This window comes from Triticum urartu, chromosome 4A, assembly GCF_056163025.1.
Source record: "Triticum urartu cultivar PI428250 chromosome 4A, HENAU_Tu73, whole genome shotgun sequence".
Taxonomy (NCBI): Eukaryota; Viridiplantae; Streptophyta; class Magnoliopsida; order Poales; family Poaceae; genus Triticum; species Triticum urartu.
The window spans coordinates 608739611-608759049 of NC_141876.1; the positions used below are offsets into that span (position 1 = coordinate 608739611).

The 19439-nt window shown below is 43.5% G+C and overlaps 1 pseudogene; it reads left to right on the top strand.

Annotated features, from left to right (window-relative positions):
- Positions 1-440: 440 nt before the first annotated feature.
- LOC147977287 (uncharacterized) lies at positions 441-8201 on the top strand (annotated as a pseudogene).
- The last annotated feature ends 11238 nt before the right edge of the window (positions 8202-19439 follow it).

Consider the following 19439-nt stretch of genomic DNA (forward strand, 5'->3'; position numbering starts at 1 on the left):
CTGTTATGTTTCCATCTGAGTACTTATTGCGTTACTAGTCGTTCGTGACTTAGGAATTTCCTCACCGTGAAATTCTTTAGTGACGAATTTGTAAAAATTGCCTATTCACCCCTCCTCTAGTCGACTTAACGCACTTTCACCGCTCTTTAACCGGCGCTACTGATAAGACTCCGTGTATAAGTTTTTTTCTAATAGTGTGCGTTCTTTCAAGAGAGAAGTCTCCAGGGCCTGCGGTGCATGTTCGAGTTGTGTCGGTCTCATTCGGCCCAATGTTTGGAAAATTTTCGCACTGTGTTGCTATGCTTGCCCGCCATGTGGCCGCCGGCAAGGTCATTGATCGATGCGCTTGTGGCTCTGAAAAGGATGAGGTTCTGGAGAAAGTTCCGATAAATTCACCACTACCTTTGTTCACCACACACACAGGCAAACAGCCCAGCTCAATGACCGCTCCATCCATGTCTGCCCGCATTCCTATCTTTGTGATAGTCCTGCTCTCGGCTGTCTCGTTTTCTTTTCCCAGCTTGACCAACCGCAATGGTAGTGAAACTTATCTCGCCGCACTTATGCTTTCAAAGCCCAGCTAGCCGACCCTTTTGCTGTCCTTGCCGGTAACTGGAGGACCAGCACGTCTTTCTGCCATTGGGTCAGCGTCTCGTGTAGCCGACGCAGGCAACCTGGCACCGCTCTATCATTGTAGAGCACACCTCTCCTTGGATCTGTGGCACCTCATGTCGGTAACCTCTCTTTCCTTTCCGTCCTTGACCCCAGCTACACCAATCTTACTGGCTCCATTCCAGAGGAACTTGGTAGGCTACATCGCCTTAAATATCTCGGTCTTAAAGGAAATAACCTGTCAAATGTCATACCTACTACCTTAGGAAACCTCAAACGGCTCGAGTTTCTTACTCTAGCTTATAACCAACTCTCAGGCCAAATCCCCCTTGAGATGTTGTTGCGTATGCACAACCTTAGAAAAATTCACCCTTTCGTGAATAACTTGAGTGGCCAAATACCACCGTATTTATTCAACAGCACACCTTCTTTGACAGAAGTATATTTAGGAAGTAATAGCCTTTCAGTTCCTATACCACAATCTGTTGCATCCCTATCCATGCTTGAAGTCTTGAACCTACAGCTTAATCGTTTTTATAGCATAGTACCAGAAGCCATCTATAACAAGTCCAGGCTGCAAGTCATTGGACTAGGAATTAACAGTAATCTTAACGGAATGATTCCCGACAATCAAAGTTTCTGTTAACCAATATTGTTGTCAGCGCATCATACAAGGGTATTGTTAGGAGATAGTTAGTTAACTCATCTCTGTATTCTTATCTCCTTGCCTTGTATATCTCTCCCGTATGGTTAGATTGTAACCACCGGAACCCTTGTACTCCAAGTCATATCAATACATATACATGCGGGTCACCATGTTACGGTGATTGAGATGCTTAAACCATTATTCAACATGGTAATTAGAGCAGGACTCTTCCACCTCGTCTAGCTCGTTCCCATCTACCCTCCATCGACAGAAACCTATCCCTAGCTCATTTTCCACCCATCCTCCATCGACAGAACCTACCTTCCATCGATCATCCCAGGAACCATGTCCTCCTCTAGCTCGGCCATCTTCTCCAGCCTAAACAACAACACCTCCGCACCAATTTCCCATACCAACTATGTCCTATGGCGCGCCCAGGCCAGATCACAGATCATGGGCGCTGGCCTTTTTGGCTATCTCGATCAAACTATCCAAGAACCCTCCAAAACCATCACAACCAAGAGCGCCGGTGGGAAGGATCAGGTTGTCCCAAATCCTACCTACTCCCTATGGTTTATTCAAGATCAGCAAATAGTTGCCTATCTTCTCCGAAACCTATCCAATGAAGTTCTCATCCAAGTCACCTCCCTTGAGACATCACATGCAATCTGGGATGACTGGCGAACATGTTTTCCGCTGTGCACCTATCTCGGGTCAACAACATCCGAGCCTCTCGCGAACGCGCAGAAGGGATACCAGTGGTCTCTCTCCGACGAACTCGCGGTGGCGGGTAGACCGCTCGGGGAGGGAGAACTCATCTCCTTCATCGTTGCTGGACTTGATATGGAGTATCAACCGATTGTCTCCGCACTCGATGTGCGCACGGGGCCTACCACCGTCGACGCCCTCTTCTCCCTTGTGGCCAACTTCGACCAGAGGGTCGAGATGTTCCATGGCAACGGAGCCGTCGGCTTCAAATCTTCTGCAAACCCCATCTCCCGCAGCGGCGGGCGACAAGGAGGTAACAAGGGCGGCTACCGCGGCAACCCAAACCAGAAGGGCAACGGTGGCGGTCCTTGTGGTGGCCCTGGCTATGGCGGCAGTGGCCACCCTAACGGTAGCGGATCTGGAAGTGGCGGCTCTGGCGGCTACGGTGGAGGTGGCTATGGTGGCGGGAGCAGCGGCGGCTACCCGAACGGTGGCGCTGGAGGCTACCACTAGAACAACTACGGCTGTGGTGGCGGTTCCTATCATGGTGGTGGTGGCGGCGGCTACTATCACCAGGGGAACCCCAGCAACAACAATGGCCGGCGCCCCCCCCTCCAACGGCAACAGGGGCCGAAACTTCCAAGGCTACGAAGGTAAATGTCAAATCTGCAAAAAACTAATCATGTTGCTAAGGACTGTGATTGGCGTTATGCCGATGATACGTCCCAAAAGAAAAAAATCGCTACTGCAGCTGATACGTCATACGGTGTCGATACCAACTGGTATATGGATACAGGTGCAACAAATCATATCACGGGTGAATTGGAGAAGCTAACAATGCATGAGAAGTATCGTGGCAATGATCAAGTCTACACTGCGGCAAACGGTGCAGGTATGGAGATAAGTCATATTGGTCAATCACATATCAAAACCCCATACAAAAACCTTGAAATAAAAGATATCTTGCATGTGCCTAATGCTTCCAAAACTCTCTTATCTGTTCATCGCATTGCCCTTGATAACAATGCCTTTCTAGAATTTCACCCATTCTTCTTTTTGATCAAGGATCAAGTCACGAAGGAAATTCTCCATAGGGGTATCTGTGTGGAAGGACTCTATGCATTACTTCCTAAGTATTGCTCATACAATAAAAGAGTTTATGGTACCATCAAGCTTTCCGCTGAAAGGTGGCACGGTTTCTTAGGTCATCCATCGTTTGCTACTGTTCATCAAATCCTTAGTTGAAATAAACTCCTAGTTGTTGGTGAGAGAAATTTAGAGACTGTTTGTGATTCATGCCAGCGAGCAAAAAGTCATCAATTGCCATATCTTGTATCCACTAGTCTGTCAACCAAGCCCTTGCAGCTTATCTTTTCTGATGTATGGGGTCCAGCCCCTACTTCTGTTGGTCGACATTCTTACCATGTAAGCTTTATTGATGATTTTAGTAAGTACACACGGATCTATTTGCTCAAAAAGCGTTCTGATGTTTTCCAAGTGTTTCACAACTTTCAAGCTCTTGTAGAATGCAAGTTTGATAGTAAAATCTTTGCTATGCAATCTGATTGGGGTGGGGAATACGAGAAGCTCAATTCTTTTTTTCAAAAGATTGGCATTTCCCATGATGTCTCATGCCCCCATGCGCACCAGCAAAATGGGTCAGTCGAACGCAAGCACCGCCACATCGTTGAAGTAGGAATAGCTCTCCTTGCTTCCGCCTCCATGCCACTAAAATTTTAGGATGAAGCGTTTCTTACTGTTGTGCATCTTATCAACATGTGGCCTAGTCGTGTCATCTCTAATGAGACCCTGAGACCCCCACTGAGAGTCTTTTACATATCACACCTGACTACACCACTCTTCGAGTCTTTGGTTGCGCATGTTGGCCCAATCTCCGTCCTAATAACACTCGTAAACTTATGTTTCATTCCAAGCAATGTGTTTTCCTTGGATACTGTGCTCAACATAAGGGTGTTAAATGTCTTGATGTTGCTACTTGCCGCGTCTATATTTCTCGTGATGTGGTATTTGATGAAACACAATTTTCTTTTGCCACACTCCATCCTAATGTCGGTGCTCTCCTTCGCAAAGAGATCCTCCTGTTTCCTTCCCAACTTTCTAGAGTTGATCGTATGGGTAATGATAATTGTGATGATCTAGTGTTGACTAACTCCTAATCCTTTACCTGAGTCTGGTGTTCCAGGAACAAATTACAGCGCAAACGGTGACGAAAATCATGTTGTTTTTGAAGAAAACCATGCCCTGGAGGGTTCTGCCGCGGGCACAGGAGACCAGGGGCAATCCGCTTTGAGATCTGAGCGCCCGACCGCGTCAGGTCAGGGCGCATCTACGCCGGATCACCGCCTCGTCAGGAGGCCCGCGCCTCCCAGGCTGATTCCTCCCCGCGCCGACCTCCTCACGCCGCGTGTCGCCAAGCTGTGGGGTCGGTCCCCACCCGCACAACCAGCCAACCAACGGTGGGGGACTAGTCTCCCGCCTGCTTTGCGCTTGTCCCCCGCGTCTACATGAGGCGGGACCCGCACCGCACCAATCCCGTGCACGCTGCGCCCCTCCAGTCGACTGCGCCCGGCTCCTCTGGATCGTCTGCGCCGGGCTCTCCTTCTCCTGATGAGTCGCACGCCGCAGAAGATCCCTCTGACGTCGTTGTCTCCCCCTTGGGATCGCTGGGATCCGCTGCTTCGCTGGAGGCTGCACCTACGGGATCCTCTATACCCATTCCAGCCACCTCCGTTCTTCCGCGTACACGTCTTCAAAGTGGTACACTACAACCTGTTAATTATAAAACCAAATATGGGCTTGTTGCTGCTGTTCTTACAGGTGAACCCTGCACTGTTCATGAGGCTCTTGCAGATCCCAAGTGGAAACAAGCCATGGATGATGAATTTTTTGCTCTCCAGAAAAACCGTACCTGGCATCTTGTTCCTTCTCACCCAGGTCTTAATGTGATTGGCTGCAAATGGGTGTTTCGCATCAAGAAAAAGTTAGATGGCACTATCGACCGCTATAAAGCACGCTTGGTTGCAAAAGGGTTCAAACAGAGGTATGGGCTTGATTATGAGGACACTTTTAGTCCGGTTGTTAAAGCTGCCACTATTTGTCTTGTTCTCCCCATTGCTATATCCAGAGGATGGACTCTTCGTCAGCTAGACGTACAGAATGCGTTTCTTCATGGCGTTCTGGAAGAGGAAGTCTATAGGAAACAACCTCCTGGGTTTGTAGATCCCCACAAGCTGTCTCATATTTGTCGACTGGACAAATCTCTGTATGGACGCAAACAGGCTCCACGAGCATGGTATTCTCGCTTGAGTTTTAAGCTGCAGGCTCTTGGGTTTGTTCCATCCAAGTCTGACACTTCCTTGTTCATTTACAATCAGCATGCCACAGTTATCTTTGTTCTCGTCTATGTTGATGACATCATTGTTACAAGTTCCTCTAATGCAGTAGTCATAGCTCTTTTGAAAGATTTAAATTCTGAATTTGCTCTTAAAGATCTTGGTGATTTGCATTATTTTCTTGGAATTGAGGTCAGGCCGAACAAAGAGGGTGGTCTTCATCTCTCTTAGGAAAAGTATACCACTGATCTTTTGAGCAAGGCAGGGATGCAGAGTTGTAAGCCATCACTGACACCTTTGTCTAGTTCAGAAAAACTTTCCCTTACAGAAGGTGTGCCCTTGAGTCAGGAGGATGGCACTAAGTATAGGAGTTTGGTGGGTGCACTTCAGTATCTCACACTCACCAAGCCTGATATTTCATTTGCAGTTAATAAAGTGTGTCAATTTCTCCATGCACCTACCTCAGCTCACTGGACTACTGCTAAAAGTATACTGAGATATGTGAAACATACTCTGAATGTTGGACTAACATTTACCGATTCATCATCTACTCTTGTTAGTGCGTTCTCTGATTCAGACTGGGCAGGTTGCTTGGATGACAGGAGGTCCACAGGAGGCTTTGCTATTTTCTTTGGTCCCAACTTGATTTCTTGGTGTGCAAAGAAACAGGCAACTGTGTCACGTTCCAGCACTGAGGCAGAATATAAGGCATTGGCAAATGCTACAGCAGAAATTATATGGGTTAAGGCTATGCTCAAGGAGCTTGGGATACGTCATACACAAACTTCATGTCTTTGGTGTGACAATATTGGTGCAACATATCTTTCTGCTAACCCTATTTTTCATGCAAGAACCAAGCACATTGAAATTGATTATCACTTTGTCAGAGAAAGGGTTGCTAGCAAGGAACTAGAGATTCGGTTTGTTCCTTCCAGAGACCAAATTGCAGATGGCTTTACGAAGGCCTTGGCTACAAAACAGTTTGAGGAATTCAAGCGTAATCTGAACTTGAGGCGTTCAGATTAAGGGAGGGTGCTAACCAATATTGTTGTCAGCGCATCATACAAGGTATTGTTAGGAGATAGTTAGTTAACTCATCTCTGTATTCTATCCTTATCTCCTTCCCTTGTATATCTCTCCTGTATGGTTAGATTGTAACCACCCGAACCCTTGTACTCCAAGTCATATCAATACATATACATGTGGGTCATCATGTTACGGTGATTGAGACGCTTAAACCATTATTCAACAGTTTCATCCTACCAATGCTTCAAGATATCAACCTCCCTGAAAACAAATTTACCGGTCTGTTTCCATCAGGGCTTGCATCAAGCTAGCACCTACAAAGAATTATTTTGTCTCAAAATTCGTTTGTGGATGTTGTGCCAACATGGTTAGCCAAATTGCCACACCTCCAAGAACTCTCCTTGGGTAGTAATAACCTTATTGGCACGATCCCAGCTGCTCTTAGCAATCTGACAAGTCTTACCACACTAGACCTCTCCTTGGGCAATCTCAAAGGAGGGATTTCACTGGAATTAGGTCTTATGAAAGACCTCTCTTATCTGCACCTTGAAGGCAATCATTTGTTAGGTAAAATTCCATCTTCCGTCGGCAACTTATCCAAATTGTCTTTCCTAGGTTGGAGAAATAATAAATTGTTTAGCCAAGTACCAACAGTATTTGGGGAAAATGCAGCTTTAAACATAATTGATTTGGGAGAAAATAATTTACATGGAAATCTAGACTTCTTGTCGGCTCTTTCAAAGTGCAGACAACTCCAACAGCTTGATATAGACAATAATTCTTTCACAGGCGTCCTCGTGGACTACCTGGGAAACTTCACCTCACCATTAGTCAATTTTCTTGGACGTAACAACAAATTAAAGGGTGGATTTCCAATAGCAATTTCAAACATAAGTAGCCTTCAATGGGTAGATCTTTCACACAACCTATTTACTGAGCCAATCCCAGAATCTATTGCAACGATGGAAAATCTTGCGTGGCTTGATCTCTCAAGCAATAAAATATCAGGCCCAGTCCCGAGACAACTGGTATGCTTAGGAGTTTGGAACATTTCTTTCTCCAATCAAACAAATTGTCAGGCTCTATTTCCAAAAAGCTTTGGTAATCTTAGTTTGTTAAAAAAATCGACATGTCCAATAACCAGTTAAGTTTAACGATACCTGCAGGTCTTTTCCACCTAAATAAACATATCAAATTAGATCTTTCACACAATTCCTTTATTGGTGCACTACTAGTCGCTGTTTTGGCCGGGTCCAACACAAACATATGAAATTGACATTTCTTCCAACTTATTGATAGGAAGCATCCCAGAAACATTTGGACAACTTATCATGCTAACATACCTAAATCTATCACATAATTGCTTCCAAGGCTCAATTCTAGGCCAATTAGAAAAGCTAAGAAGCTTAGCATATTTAGACCTCTCATTTAATAATCTCTCTGGCACCATTCCCATGTTCCTTGCCGATTTTACATACTTAACTACCTTGAACCTATCATTCAATATGCTAGAAGGCCAAATACCTATGGGGGGTATTTTCTCAAACCTCACCTTGCAATCTTTGACTGGTAACGCTGGGATATGTGGTGCTCCACGCCTACAATTATCGCCATGCCCCCACAAAACTCACTCAACTAACAGCCACCTGCTACAGTTTATACTCCCAACACTTGCATTAGCTTTTGGCACCATTGGCATTTTTGTATACCTATGGATCAGAAAGAAACATAAGAAGGGAGACACCAACGCTTTTATTGATCCAAACGATGTCATAGATCATCCTATAGTCTCCTATCATGAGCTCATTCGCGCCACCAATAATTTTAGTGAGGATAATATGTTGGGATATAATTGATATGTCTAAGCATGGCCACATGGGATTTGTTTATATATATATATATAGAGAGAGAGAGGATGAGAGAGATTTTGAGATTGTCCTTTTGCAGCAGCAAACAAAAACAAGCAAGACAATATAACTCAACACCACAACACCAGAGAAGTTGTGTTTCCGCTATAAGGGTACAGATGGGCAATTTAGACTATCCTTTATGGTGTTACTTTGTACTATTAAATGAAAAATAAGTAAATTTAGATGTTTATTTAGAGGGTTACATTATTTTACATCATTTTCAAGATGCGTAATTTTAGATTGCAGATTAAAGGGTAATGGTAGATTTGGGTAATTGATGTTTTTAGATACTTTTTTATAAAGCCATAGGTAGGAAGTGAGATGACTATTTATTAGTTACTTTAGATTAAATATAGGAGGTGGATAATTTTGATGCAGATTTAGAGTGATAGTTAATATTATTTCCATAAAGTAAATGGTTTGTAATTTATTTTAAAATTTATGAGCCTACTTTAGGTTATTATTTCATAATCGCATACGTGGGTATTTTAGCAACAAATTTGTCTATTTTCAAGTGTATTTTGTGAGGATTAACGTGGTGGATTCAAAATATGTCTCAAATTACTGGGAGTAAGTTGTCAATTTTGAACCGGGAATATGGGTAGGATACATTATTAGTGTATTCCGTCTCTGGATTTGTTTTCGTGTGTTTCTCGTATTATTCAATTTTCTAATCATATATTCCCTATCAATATTATTCTCGAAGAAGATCCTTTTAGTCAATTTCTCTTTGATTGCTTCTTGAGAATGGTTTATTTTTCATACTACCTCCATTTGAAATTGCAAGGCTTATTTTATTTTATTTTGACAAGGCTTTGACCAAAAAATAATTTATGAATACATGAATCATATTTAAGAGTCATATGCATAAGTATTTAGTTATGATTGTATTTGTTACAACATAATTGACATACTAATGGGATAAATAGTTGTCAAAACCTTTTCATAATGAAAGGAAATACACCTTGAAAGGAATAATATACGGAGTACTGTTGTTTCCTAAATGAGCTATGATCTTGTTTCGCATTCCAAGTAGTCGTCTTCTAAAAGCCAAGCTTGATCTCCTATTAGCTGCAATTCCGTGGATTATATGAGGGATGTATTGATATTGAAGCCGATGAAGTGGATGATAGTTTTATCCCTTTGTTGTGTTATGTTCCCTCAAGATCTATAATTTGCGCCCCTTCTTTAGGAAAAATTTCTTTGGTGAACCATAATTCGATGCTCTGTATAGGGAGATGTACTTTTGTTTTAGGGCATGAAGAAGTTTGATGTTTTATTCATTTTTCTAGTTAGACTACCTCAAGCTTAAAAATTCGTGAATTGTGATTACTTGAGATTCCAACTGATCTAGTTGTGTTTAAATCTTTTTTTATTACTAGATAGTAATAAAAATGTATTTAATTATATCTATTAATAAAATGGTCATGTACAAAGACAAAAGTTATATACACTTAATTGTCTACATATGCCTTAGGTGTTTATTAAAACAATGTTGCTAGCATAACTTATGAAAGAAAACATATTGTACGAATGAACAACCTAGTCTAACTCATTCTTATGCTCCCACTCTTTCAAAAACACATATATCATGCACGGAAGCTAAAGGGTGGAGTTTAATAGTTCTTTTATGAACACGGATTTAATGTTTCCCTTTGAGATCTCACCTTCCATCCTGCTTCAGTGGTATTGAGTTTGTTGCCATCGTAGGAACCCCCAATGATCCAAGGTTGGGCTAAGCTGAAGTCATTTGCTCTTCCAATCGATGGTTTCCACAAAGTTAAAGTGACAATTTTGAAAATAAGGAGCCTTTGGTTCCGTAGAACTTATCATACTGTGTAGAGCGACGGCATGCTGCTCAATGGGACAGAAAACAAAGTTAAAGTGGCAATTTTGAAAATAATAAGTAACAATCTAATAAGAAGATTATTAATCAAATGAATGTGATTCTTGAATGGTTCTTTTAACTGGTGGCCCCTCAATACATTGGGTGTGTTGGTGTCATTTATTGGATTGAGGTTTGGGATGCTCCTATGCATCTTCTTGCCAAACCTCCTAATGGACATGGCCCTTAGGACATCCTCCTCCTTGGTCATTCTGATTGGTATGCTGTTCTCAGGGCACTTGCCCTTTTGATGCCATGTTTGGGTGATTGGATGGGGTGTGATGTTGGAGTCATGATGAATGCCCTTTGGGTTGTGAGAAGGCCGCATCTGAAAGGTGACTATTGAGTGATCCATGATCCATGTGTGTGATATTGGGGGGAACTACAACTCTCTGCACTCAATAGTGACATGAAGAAGGAAATGATGTGCAAAGTGTTACCTGTATAGTATGGTTCTTGAGGAGAGGATGGTCGAACGCAGGTTGTTTGGAGATGTGCACACAGTCTATGACATCTCCATCTGGGCTCTGTTAATTCTCAGGAGTTAGTGACTGTAACAATGTAGGAAAATAGAGAATACTGCAAGCAAACTAGAAAATGTTAGATCTTTTCTACACGCTACTCATGGATGATGCATAATGTAGAATAGGATAATATGATTTGTTTTTGGTGACTGCATGCAAATCGTTGTGTCCCTTTAATTTTGTAAAACGAATAGGATTTCATCTCTTAGACTAAAGCCATTTATAGTAAAAAAAACAGTATTATATCTCTAGACACTGCTCACCAACGATCATTTGTTGTCCCAATTCAGGAGCATGTCATACCATACTACATGACACCAAGCCAAAAATAGATGACGTCAGGGATGCAAGAAACTATTTCGAATAATAAAAATGCATTTACTTCTAAACCGAACTTCTACTAAAAATCCATTTTCTCTGTTGTGTTTTACAATGAGATCTTTCAAACAAATCATGCATGGGAATATTGAGACAAAATAGTTTTGGAAAGCAACTATGAGTCATAAAAAGCAACTTTGTGGTGCCCCTATGCTTTCCAGCACAGACCAATTGTCTAGCACAATAATAAGTCAATCATTTGTTATACATTATTCGGCAATGAAAATCACGTTTATGAAAATTAGTTGCTTGCATATCACTAATGTTGCTTTTGTGTAGATCCCTAGGGCATATACTAGTTTCTTTAAAGTGACATAATAAAAAAAACATGTGCGCATTACAAGTTACTTTCGTCACCCTGATTCGCGTTTGAAGGATATAGGGGCAACCACTCAAAATTATATATAAAATATATATTTTAACCATGAACCATTATGTTAGCACATGCAATTCATAAAGCAGACGGTCTACCAATTCATGAAAATATTTTTTCAATCATGAACCTTTAGTGTGTATTTTGTCACAGTGAATTGATTTCTAAATGTATCCACGAGAAGATGTCCATATGGAATCTACTTTTGAGGATCTTATGGTAAAAACATCCAAAATTGCAAGAAACATAATATTGCTTCAAACAAAATCTCAACTTATGATTTTGCGTTAGAAAAGCATTTTTGTACCATAAACTCTCTTTTTATGCAGTGGCAAGTTGCTTTAGAAAAATATTCGTCAGAATGTACCCATGCAGACCTAGTTTCGAAGATCTTGTCACAAGGAACACAATGGTGAAAGCGGGTTTTGATTTGGACGCTCAATTTTGGAAGCAATGCATTTTTGAATTTTAGCAAAAAGATTTGGTAATGACATCACCTAATTTGTCTATATGTGTTGGTGCTCATACCATGCAGAGAGAAGTGATGTTTGTCGTGTGCCATGAAAGTAAAAAAGCGCACGTGCACATTTTAGCATTTCGGTATGTCTGCCAGTCTCTAAAAAGAGAGAGAATTCCTTATTTGGCCCTTTCTTAAATTTTGCTTCCTTATTTGGCCCCAAAAAACTTTTTCTCCCCTTTTTGACACTCAAATTTTATTTTGTTCCCTATGTGACGCTTCCATCAGTTTTGGCTAGTAACGGTGTTAAGTCTGACCTAAAAAGACTGTTTTACCCCTAGTGTAGTTTGTGACCACATTATTTACATGCAAACACAGAGGTAATGTGATATACATTTTGTCATTGTTGAATAAATAAACAAAAATAGTACTATATGTTAATCATAAAAAAATATTGCTGGGGAAGAACAATAATAATTATATTATGAGTGAAACATTGACGACAGATTCTTTCTTTTTTGTGATAAAAGTAGCAATGACGACAGATCCAAGTGATTAAGAGCTAGCTTCTACCGGTGGCATAAGGTGCTAGACGAGTGTGCACAATTCCATGCAAAATCAATCAAGCTGATAGCTTCCGTGCTTCTTGTGCTTGCTTTGCACGTGTGTGTTAGCTCCTCTGAAGCACCGATACGTCCAGGATCAGCGTGTATGCGTATAGAGCGTTGCTACACACACGACAATGACCAGCCGATTTGTGCACGATCCTATTGATGTAACCGCGCATGCATGGGACAAAATGGAGCAGAACCGCTGCATGAGGCATCGTCCATTAATCGTCCAACGAGTATCGGCTGCATAGTACTTCCGATGCGTATAATACGCCCCCGATAGGCCGATGCTTCCCATACGGCATGTAATGTGATATATATTTAGTATCCTCCGTGCAGTATCATGTTTTTTGATTTAAAAAGAAAGGAAAAACCCACAGCAGCACTAGTAATCCTCAACAGCCAGCGCACTCTATTCGTTAGGGCAGCTGATTTGATCGAGTATTTGGGGTCGACTGCACAAGCGCGGCCCCGCTGTTGCGGCCGCCGCCGCCGCGCTTGCTTCCTGCCTTGCTTGCTGCCGCTTGCATGCGTGCGTGCTTGCTGAGTCTGTGTGCATGCTTGTTGTGTAGGGGGTACTTGCGTGCGTGGTGCTAGCTGCTGCTGGGCTCTCGCGGATGGAGCTGCAACAAGTCTGGTTGGACGGTGGTGGATATGAATATTTGAACGTGGGTTGTCCCACGCTATCATCCATTCTTGTTTACATCCCTTTTTTTTTGCTGACATACTATCATCAGGGGCAAAATTGTCTTTCTACATGCCATTTAACATCACTGGATGAAAAAAATGGATGAAAGTGTCATATAGGAAACAAAATGAAGTTTAAGTGTCAAGAAAGGAAGTAAAAAGTTTTTGGGGCCAAAAAAAGAAGCAAAATTTAAGAAAGGGCCAAATAAGGAATTCTCTCCTAAAAAGATGAGAGACTTCTCTTTTTTATGTGGCGGATCATTTACATACTCGATCTCTGAGTTTCCAAAAGTGAAAACTTCTTTGGACCAACACATTGATATTATTGGATCTACATCTGAGCAGCTTATCTTTCTAGATTTAATAACAAAAGTTGGGGTCCATCTCCTTGTTATGTTAGCGTACATGACTATCTACATCTTTTTTTTTCATGCTTGACCTTGGGTTATGTCTTGGGCATTGAATAATGCACATCGACTTAGTATAAATTTTGATGCAGCAATTAATTAAATGAGGAAACATGATGTACCACGGACAAAACAAAATAAACTCAAACTCCATGTTAGGAGAAAAAACAAAATATGTGTTGGAGTAAAGGCGGTCTCATCGATAATGTTCTCACATTTTTATATTGGTCACGCAACGCTATATGGATGGTGACCCCATCAACATGTAAATTTAGACAATCCGGCCTCCGCCACGGCACAAAGCTGCTTGATACCTAGAAACCAACATGGCTATGTTAATACACCAATTCTTGTTTTATTGGGCTATTCCTGGCCTTCAAATTTAAGCCGCCCCGGCCATCATTTGATCTGACTTTGGGATTTGAAGCACAACCATACAACTTTGTAGATGTAGCACTCGACCTTGCAGCGTCTCTCGGTATTTCACCGGTTTGCAGCGTCGCGTGATCGCTCATACCAGTAGAGGCTAACCTCGTAGCGCGTGTGTTGCCGGAAAGAACAGGCGGTTGGCCTTGCAGCGATGTGTCTCTAGTTTGTAACAGAGGCGCATGCCGGTTTGCAACATCATGTGTCTCACTCGTAGAAAATGGCAGATGACCTTGCGGTGTGACGGGGCCAGTTTCCAAAAAAGAAAAAGAAATAGGGAAATAATTGCAATCAACCGCTTGATAACTTGGTGCTTCGGTCGTCGAATTTGAGTTCAGTTGGGCGACCCGTAAGAAAATTCCCTCACACATGCAACATTTGAAAGTTTCTCCCAAGCGCAACAAGGGTTGTGTTTCAACCAACTAGTGCAACATGAGTCATGTTACAAACGGGGTCAGATAACAGGGGGTGGACGGCCTTTCTCGAAGTGCTACATGGGTCATGTTGCAAACCGGCAAGTGCAACATGACTCGTGTTGTAGACGGGAGGGTGGTTGACAACCTTTTTCCTGAACGCAACATGAATCATGTTGCAACCGGCGAGTGCAACATGACTATGATCAAGCGACCTGGTGTCGCGGCTCCCCTTCCAGCACGGCGCATGTTGTGACGCTCCACTACTAGGGAAAACCCTATACACGGAATCTTACCAGTAGCGCTGGATAAAAACAGGCGCTACTGCTACTTAGTAGTAGCGCGTGGTCACAAAGGGCGCTACTGCTATCTACATAGCAGTAGCGCGTCAAGAAGAAAAAGCGCTACTACTATTTTGTCACACCGTTGCCACCAGGCTAAGTATAGTAGCAGCGCTCTTTCTGAAACCGCGCTACTGCTATGGCGTTTAGCAGTAGCGCTTTCCCCTAACACACGCTACTGTTAAACCCATCATATCTTCTCCACCGGTCGCCCCTCACTCTCCCCTCTCCACTCCACTCTCACTCTCGCCCGCACCCCCTCGTCCGCCGCTGCCGACGTTCGGCCCTCCCCGACCACCGTCGTCGCCCCGCCTGCCTCATCCGTCCTCCTCCTCCCTGCCTCATTTGTCATCCTCCTCCCTTCCTCCCTCACTCACCCCGCCCTTCGTTCCTACTCCCTCCACCTCCCTCTATTTTTGAAATTTTAATAATATAACTTTTTGGTATTAAATTTAGTAATAGAAGTTTGTAGTAAGAAAATTTAGGGTAGAATTAGGGCAATAGAAATTTTAGTAAGTGTTCAATAGAGTAGAACACTTACATTGCATTGTTTTTAGTAAGTGTTTAATAGAACTAGTTTATTTAGTAAGTGGTTAATAGAACTAGTTTAGAGAGAGAGACCTATATTGCCAAATTTAGTTATGTTAGGATTATGTATAAGATATATTGAAATGTTTTTGTTAATATTTTCAACCATTGAAATGCAATGAGCATCAAGTTTGAATGCTCATGTGGCGCAGGGTATGTAGATCACCAACGAGCCGGTCGACGACGCCTAGAAGATCACCAACGACACCCCACCCTCGACAGCCATCATCTATAGTGAGTACACATGTATATCTAGTGTTGTGTACTAGCTAGTGTTGCTCAAAATATCATGTATATATAAACATGTATATCTAGTGTTGCTCAAATAGGATATGTGCTTGCCCAAGTGGCCTATGTTTCCAGGGAACACCTCCGAGTGGCCTATATTTTGCCGGAGTGTTGATTAATTTCCGTTCCGGCAAATTTCAGGCGCTCGATATGTCCTTTTTTAGCAACGGTCATGTTGGATTTTTCCGTGAATTTTAGCATGGCTTGTGCTAGAATGTAGGAAATATCGAGTGCGTGGGATTTGCCGAAAAGATCATTTAACGACCTTCTGGGTTGACTTTAAGTCTGTTGGAGCTCCATACATGACAGTCGAAAAACAGTGTGTCCACCATATATGAGAGAAGAGGAATGCCGACTGTTGTCGTGGGGGTCGTTCTTCCTCTTCTTTCTCGTGATAGACTTTTTCGTAATGCACGGGAAGGAAGAGAAGAATGACCATCACCGACAGTCGCAAATGTCAGAGAGGAAGAATCCCGACTATTGTCGTGGGGGTCGCTTCTCCTTCGTTCCTGTGCGCTAAACATTTTGGTGTAATGCACTCAGGAACGAAGGGAGGAGCTACGATCACCGACGATCGAAATAACTGTGAGGGAGTGTCCACTATATACACTACATGAGCTGAGAGTTTTCAAGAAAAGACTTGACAGACTGATAGTCCACCTGTGATGAATAATAATGATCTAATTTAGTTTTTGTAGTACATATATTGAATTTTGGAAGTTTAATCTTTGAATTATGAACATAGGAAATGTCTGACGATGACGATAGGATCCTGGAGTGCGACTACTGCGGCGACGACCGGGGTCTATGTGACAGGCCTCACCTGGTAGACGGTCGACGCTTCAGTATTAAGCTCGACGAGACCTTCGATGTTGAAATGGTACGCAACGATGACAAGTCTTTTTTCGTAATTAAGCATGGCTTCTGCTTCTTCAACATGTAATTTTCGTCTTTTACAATTTGACCAGTGCATCCCCTGTCATGCAAGACGCTATCTCTTGGAGAAGCTGGATTTTGAAGATCACGAGAATATGGAGACAAATAGAGTTAACCTCTGGACACATCATGGTTATGATTTTACCATAAAGCTATACAATGCGGTGACCTACTCTCATTTCGGTTGATCGAATTGGGAAGCACTATGCAAGGAATATGGTTTTGAGGAGGGTATGCATGTCACCTTCGATCTTGGTGATCCTCAAGATGACACTGACGAAGATAATATCGACGAAGATATTATCGACATTTGAGTCGATGTTGATACGCCTCCACTTCTACCTCTATGTGAGTTTCTCAAACATATTTATTAAGTAATGTATATTGTTTATTTCAAAATAGTTGACAGCTTATTTCCATTGACAACTTATTTCCAATCTTAAAAAATGTACAGAAGATAGTAGACAAAACCTACTACACTAATGGCTCTGGATTAACTTATGAGGAGAAATATCATCTTATCTCATTTATTATTGATGTTGAGAATTACAATATCAATCATGAAACTTCTACACATTATGGTCAATACGTGCCACTAGTGCACGTGTTGAACTACGGTAACATCCATGGAGATGACTGAGGGAGTCCTGGATTAAGGGGTCCTCGGACGTCCGGACTATGTAACATGGGCCGGACTAATGAGCTATGAAGATACAAGACATAAGACTTCTCCCGTGTCTGGATGGGACTCTCCTTTGCGTGGATGGCAAGCTTGGCGTTCGGATATGAAGATTCCTTCCTTTGTAAACCGACTCTGTACAACCCTAGGCCCCTCCGGTGTCTACATAAACCAGAGGGTTTAGTCCGTAGAGGCAATCATAATCATACAGGCTGGACTTCTAGGGTTTAGCCATTACGATATCGTGGTAGATCAACTCTTGTAATCCTCATATTCATCAAGATCAATCAAGCAGGAAGTAGGGTATTACCTCCATCAAGAGGGCCCGAACCTGGGTAAACATCGTGTCCCCCGTCTCCTGTTACCATCGACCTTAGACGCACAGTTCGGGACCCCCTACCCGAGATCCGCCGGTTTTTACACCGACATTGGTGCTTTCATTGAGAGTTCCACTGTGTCGTCATCCAGAGGTTCGATGGCTCCATCCATCATCTACAACAATGCGGCCCTGGAGGAGGTTTTTCTCTCCGGCCAAATTTTCATATTCGGCGGCTTCACACTGCGGGCCAACTCGCTTGGCCACCTAGAGCAGATCGACAGCTACGCCCCAGGTCACTAGATTAGTTTTGAAAATCTGGACTATGTCGCTGATATCCGAGGAGACTTGATCTTCCAAGGGTTCACGACCCCAACCGCCGCTCTGGCCTTAGATCCGGAGCGCACCACCAAGTCCGAAGACGGGACTACTAAGCCCGCCGGACTATCTGCGGCTACTAATCCCGGTACGGGAGAGCCAGAGGAAGTAGTGTCACTGGCAACCATCATGAAGCCGGACCCTTCTCCGGACACTGGCTCCAAACCCTCAGAGTCAGCATCGTGTGAGCTCGGCCAAGGAGTTTCCTTCCCGCCGTACTGCATGGATTTTCCTCTCCCCAGCCAAACCTCGCATTTAAGCGAGGCTCTAGACTTGATGCGATCCCTTGTCATTACTGAGGAGCAATGTCCGAACTACGCCCAACCCGGACTAGGGGCTGAGAGCGGGGAATTTTACGTCCCACCCACCAACCACTTAATAGCCACCGTCGAGGACTTAACTGCCATGCTCGACTACGGCTCCAAAGACATCTACGGTATGGATGACGATGCCGGAGACGAGCAGGCCGAAAACCCACCGTTTACCGGACGTTGGACGGCCACCTCTTCGTACGACATGTACATGGTGGATACACCCAAAGCGGGTAACAACGATGACAAAGAAGATCCAGTCGAGGACAAACCTCCTGATATACAGCCAAAGCACCGACGTTAGCAGCGCCGCTCTAAATCACGTCGCGGAAAAGACAGCAATACTGGCACAGGAGAAAACAATACTCTGGACGATGCCGAAGACAAAGAAGACCCCATCGAGCTAACTTCCGAACAGGACGATCAGGAAGATGGGCAAGTTAGCCCTGATGAACAGGCCGTAAACGACGACTCGGAGGACAGTAATTATCTTCCTTTCTTCGAGGATGAGGTGAGCCTTGACAATGAGGATTTAATCGTGTCTGAGGAACCTCTCAAGCAGGAGCGCTTTAAGCGCCGGCTAATAGCCACTGCAAGGAGCCTAAAAAGAAGCAGCATCAACTTCAAGCTGATCAAGATCTACTTAACGACAAGTGGACTAATGTCCTGGCAGCCGAGGAATACGGCCTCGAGCGCCCAACCAAAAGTTACCCGAAGCGTAAATTGCTACCCCAATTTGACGACGAGGCCATCGAGCCCGCACCATCAGCACGTAATGCGGCTGACCGACCACCTCGTGGTCGGGATAGAACGAAACTCAAGCCGAACACCAGCCCATACTACCTCGCCATAAAGGTAGAGATATAACAGCTCAGGGATATACATATGACCTGCGGCAAGACCTGGACAATAGAGCAGGTCAGACCAGATCGATCTACGGATCGCGTGGGCGTGCCCCAACGCGCGACGACGGCTATCCAGCCGGATGTGACAAGCATGATCATGCCCGGGCCAAAAACCGTAGACGGACTCCATCCGAGCTACGTCGCGACTTGGCCCGATATAGAGGCGCCACACACCCCCTCTACTTCACTGATGAAGTAATGGAGCATGAACTTCCAGAAGGATTTAAACCCGTGAATATCGAATCATATGATGGAACAACAGATCCTGCAGTATGGATTGA